This window comes from Electrona antarctica, assembly GCF_951216825.1.
Source record: "Electrona antarctica genome assembly, chromosome: 22".
In the NCBI taxonomy this organism is placed as follows: domain Eukaryota; kingdom Metazoa; phylum Chordata; class Actinopteri; order Myctophiformes; family Myctophidae; genus Electrona; species Electrona antarctica.
In genome coordinates, this window is record NC_136805.1 from 32,562,129 (window position 1) to 32,567,527 (window position 5,399).

The 5,399-nt window shown below is 42.4% G+C and overlaps 1 long non-coding RNA gene across 2 annotated transcripts; it reads right to left on the reverse strand.

The window, feature by feature from the left end:
- Positions 1–542: 542 nt before the first annotated feature.
- Positions 543–3,494, reverse strand: LOC306915930. Of its 2 annotated transcripts, none has more exons than XR_013788900.1 (3): positions 3,248–3,494; positions 1,549–1,743; positions 543–1,162 (listed from the first exon to the last, which is right to left on the reverse strand). It is a non-coding gene; the product is annotated as an uncharacterized lncRNA (long non-coding RNA). The 2 variants fall into 2 exon arrangements; XR_013788901.1 differs by having other exon boundaries at positions 1,545–1,743.
- Between the last annotated feature and the right edge of the window lie 1,905 nt (positions 3,495–5,399).

Sequence of the window (5,399 nt, forward strand, 5' to 3'; positions counted from 1 at the left end):
TCAGAGGAGTGAGAGTTCACTATACCAGATTCTAAACCCTTTTCATTCCAAAAAACATAGTTATACAATTTGTCATCCGTCTCTGGTCCCCAAATCTACACTTTTATTCATAAACTCTGGTAAGGGTTCATATATTGGACCCCTGGTGTTGAGAACCAGTGTACTATGAAGGCATGTGGTACAGCGTAGACAGTATACTGTACCACACATGTGGTTCTCCGCTGCAGTCTATTCCAGAGCAGAGCTTTTCACTTTGTGCCCAACAAAGAGACAAGTCAAAATCTCAAGTCATACCTGTATTTAGTGAAATAGACGATCTACAAGCTCAGTATGGCACAATGAGCTTGTAGATCTTTTGTCTGGGGGTGGAAAATAAATTCCTTAGTGGTTAAAATATTCTTTGTAGGTATATCATTTTTTTGCCTCTGCATGGGGAAACTGGGTGTGCAGAAAATACTTATGTAAACAGAAATGTTATAGTACAATACAGTATATTGCAATAATGCATGTCTGTCACACAATCCCAAGTCACACCAATAGGAACCAAGTGTCTATTCAATCAATTTCTTAGAAAAAGTACATTAGTAAATAAACCAGGTGAAGGTTTCATGGGCATTACAACTAGTGGCACAACTTCCTTTTAAACATTACCATAGTACCATACTAAATTATACCACCAATTCAAAATGTATTACATTTATTATTTACATAATGCATATATTTACAAAAATGTACATGTGAGAACTTTGCTATAGTTTGCCATTTACATTGATAAGTCATAGATATGTTTGACATGAGACCTTTTCCATATGATGGTACACAGAACATAACTGATACATTGTCTTTGGCACAACAAACATGTAGTATGTTATGTAGCCTACATGACAAGTAGTCTACAAGGTCCCAACACAACACGTGAGCTTGTAGATTGACCATTTGATGTCGAGTCACACCCATCCAAAACGCATCACTCTCATTTTGAGTAGGCTCTCAGAGAAAAAAAAAATATATATATATAAAGGTTGATGAAAGGCAACATGTCTGCAAGCATGTCCGATTCAACCTCAGGGATTGCCAAGCAGCTAGACGCTCACAGTAGACGACTGCAGCTCAGAAAGGCCAGTGACATCAGCTTGCTCTCCGAGTTCTTCTCCTTGACAGCCTAGTTGAGAGGGAAAACTAGCATTAGAATTATTGTATTTAAACATGTTTTACTCCATTATATTATACTAACCCTAGTGGAGAGGAACTCTTGTATTAAACATCCCCATCTAACTCCATTATATGCTACATTTTACTAACCCTAGTGGAGAATAGACATTTAGTATTCAATATTTATCCACGTAAACATCCCCATCTTACTGCATTATACTCACTCCAAGTTACAATTAAGCAGATGCTCATCACATGCAGAGAGTGTCTCAGTAATCTAGAATAATTGGATCGAAACTATAGGATGCCTGGTAAAGAAATGACCCTAGCATCCGTCTTAAATAACATGCCATCTAACCTACATTTATACTAACCCCATCCCTAGTGCCAACTCACCTGGAAATGTTCATTCCCCTCACTGACATTCTTAGCGATGTGCTGCATAATTGGTTTCAGGTGAGCCTCATCATGTTGTGAGATGGGTCTCCTGATGTAGCTGGAAACTGTGATGAACCTTGATCAGCCAGTCCATTAAGACAGCTCACATGTGTGCCGTTATCTTGTAGCCCTTCACGTACCCTGGTGTGTGACCTGTGCAAACAAAACATTTCATTACATTGCTGCAAGATACCAGGTCACATTATAGGCCCCACCTGTCCCAATTATAATATAGTCTACAAGCACACAATGCGTTGCACAGATTTGTGAGCTTTTAGATTGGCATTTTTTGCCTATCTAAGTTAATTGTCAAATCTGCCTAGTGCAATTTGTGTTTACAATGCCTAAAAGCCAAATACAATAATTGCAATTGTTTTTCATTGAACATAAACATTTCATTTCTATGACAATTAAATGTCAAGTAAAATGTCATGATTGTGACACAGACAACCCTAGTCACATCATCACAAATATAATATATATATATTATACACACACACACACACACACACACACACACACACACACACACACACACAGTTTAGAAGACATTTTGTAGGGCGAATCTAGCCCCTAGGATGACCCGAGGCCCACCACTTAAAAACCACATGCTACGGTGCCCAAATCTGAATTTAGGTGCTCAAATGAACTCAAACTGAAGCAATTCAGTAAAGGTCAACACTCCAGTAAAAGGCCTAAATACTCTCCAAGAGTTGGGGAACAACATATCAAGAGAGTGGAGTGGTAGGCCCTTGGATTGACCTAGGACCAGTGATTAAATGTACCCCACTGAAAAATAGCAGATCTACAAGCTCGTAGCGTGGCACTCTGTGCCGCACTACGAGCTTGTAGATCTGCCCAAAGTTGAAGGGCTTCAACCTTGGGTACTGGGTAGCTGAAGTTGAAGCTATGCCCTTCAACTTTGGGCACTTTTACATGTAGGCTGACCCAAAGTTGAAACAGTTGCAAGGGGGACATCTTTGGGCATGGGGTCCTCATCGTTGGATATGTTGTTCCCACAACCAAGAAGAGTATTTTACCCTTTACTGGAGGTCCTAGGCCCTAAAATGACCCCATGAGGAAGCGTTGACCTTTACTGAATTGCTTCAGTTCATTAAGACCACCTAACTTCAGATTTGGGCACCCTAACATGTGGTCTTTAAGTGGTGGGCCTGTGGTCATCTTAGTGGCTAGGAGGTCCAGTGAAAGGCCTACATAATCTCCCAAGATGGAGGAACAACATTTTACAATCTGGGAACCCTAGGCCTTTGTATGGCTACAGTGAGACTGGTTCAATCCTACCCTAAATCTAGGCCTAAAACGTGACACCTCAAAGTGGGGTACATTGCATCCACTGGTCAATCCAAGGGCCTACCACTCCACTCTCTTGATATGTTCTTTCCCAACTCTTGGAGAGTATGTAGGCCTTTCCCTGGACCTTCTACTAGTGGGTAGATCTTGTTGAGCTGGTCATTTTGAAAGTAGATCTCACGTCATAAATGTGTGGGCACCCCTGGGCTAGAGTGACAAGAGTTCATGCAGCTTTCTCTGCTCCAGCATTTGGCGAGTCGCCTTGGATGAAGAGCAGTGTTCAAAGATAAGAGAAAAAGAGATGAAACTACTTCAGAAAAGTAGTGTGTGTGTGTGTGTGATTTACCTGGGGTCCCTGCTCAGTTGTGCATGTTGTAAGGGTCTCCCACCACACACCTCCTAGCATGCTCCATGGTGGTATCACCTTGGACGTCTGCCTGGAGTGCTTTGGATCCTTGGTGATTTCTGTAAAAGGTTTGTTTTATCTACAGGTGGTCCTTCGTCTGATCCCTTACCCTTTGAGCTGTCCGGCATGGTGGCCCCTGCCAAGACCTGCTCTCTGGGTAAGCGATTCGCAAGCTCCTCCACCAACGTCAAGGTGACCACCCATGGGAGGAGTCCCAATTTAGTCATCGCCAATTCCCAATTTCCCCAAGTGTCCTTGAGTCCCTGTTGCTGGCACCACCACAGCTGGGGAGGTATAAACTACTGTGTGCATCCTCCCATACACACTTGGAAGTAGCTTCTGCAGTGCAGCAAAAGGGACAGTCACTTGATCCATCGCCAGCTTAATTTCCCACCCATAAACACGGCCAATTGTGTTTGATGGAGCGCCAGGCCAAGCTGGAAGCACTGCAGTTACTCCTGGGCGTTGAACCCAGCTTTCTGCTGCAGTGGTAGGTGAGTACTTTACCTCTTACCACACCCAGACGCCCCACAGACAGACAAACGCAAGACGCAACCTAGAGCATTCACAGGGTTGAATGGCACCTCCGCCAGACACAAGGCCAACTGACTGGTGAAGATGACACCGAGCAGCAGCACGCAAGACTCAGTCGGTAGAAACCTGTGAACTGAACATACTGCAGAAATGATACAGGCAAACAAGACACTTTGTTAGTTTTGTCATAATCACCATTATTACGTTGTTAAAAGTTAAGTCAAAACAGTGCGATAGTGTCAAGTTTCTCTGAGAGGGCTAGCACATGTGGAGGAACATGAAGTCCTCCCAGATCCACTTCCTGCTGAAGGCACCAAACCAACCCTCACATCAACATAGATCACCCTCCCCAACTTAACACACCGATGCCCCATCATTTGTGTGTGCATTTTTCATAATTTCTAAAGTAGTCAGCCAATAGGAAAAAAGAAAAGTCAACCACCCCTTAACCTTAAATGACTTATCAATATTGTAACAATGGAGCAGCGGTGTGCCCCAGAGGCGAGGACACGCATTGGTATCAGCCAACCTGATCCAATCACTGACATCACAGGCATCCTCTAAACCTGCAGGTTCCACACAGGTCGTCCTCATGAAGAACTATAAACAAAACATCAAATTGAATTTAGTTTAATGTAATTAAAAATTAATTTGAAATGAAGAGCACGTCACTTCACACGGGTGTGATTGTCAAGGTCCAAATTGGATTGAAATATTGTAGATCCAGTGAGGTGAATGAGCTAAAAGTCTAACAGAAAAAAAAAATTTATTACAGTAATTAATCAATAATACTTACTTGCCATAATACTTACTTGCAGTCTTGCACGTCCGAGGTAGACGACGGCTCGTTCTCCTCAGGGAAGCTACAGAACACAGACGGCTGCATCTGTAGACGGTCACCCTCCACTGGCACGGGACAACCCGTAGGAGAAAGGTCAATTTCCTGATCCACGCGCCGGTAGAGCTCAGGGACGCACGCTGTGATTCCTCAGGTTGTCCACGTGGACGTTGATCTGCCTTCTGGAACGAGCTCCTGCAATGCAAAACACGTTAGTTAGTTAACCATCATCGTTATGCTAAACTGAAATGTTTGTTGAGGGGTGCTAGCCCCTCCTATGCTCAACATGGAAGACAAAAATTGTGATGATGTATGAATATGATAAGAGCTCCTCTAACTTCACACGGGTGATTGTTAAATTCCAAATTGGATTGAAATATTTTGTAGATCCAGTGAGGTGAATGAGCTAAAAGTCTAACAAAAAAAATGTATTACAGTAATTGATCAATAACTTACTTGCACGTCCAGAGGTTGAAGACAGCTCGTTGATCAACTTGATGTGACACCGCTCCATTCTGCTGTTCTGTGGAAACTAAACATTTACTACTAACTGTAGCCTAATTAAGTACAATTTTTAGGTAGACCACTGTAGTAATATGGAAGTAAAATACTTTATACATCTCATTACAATACATTAGTTACAAAATATTAATTTACCAATTAAGCTTACTTGCCATAATACTTACTTGCACGTCCGAGGTAGACGACGGCTTGTTGCTC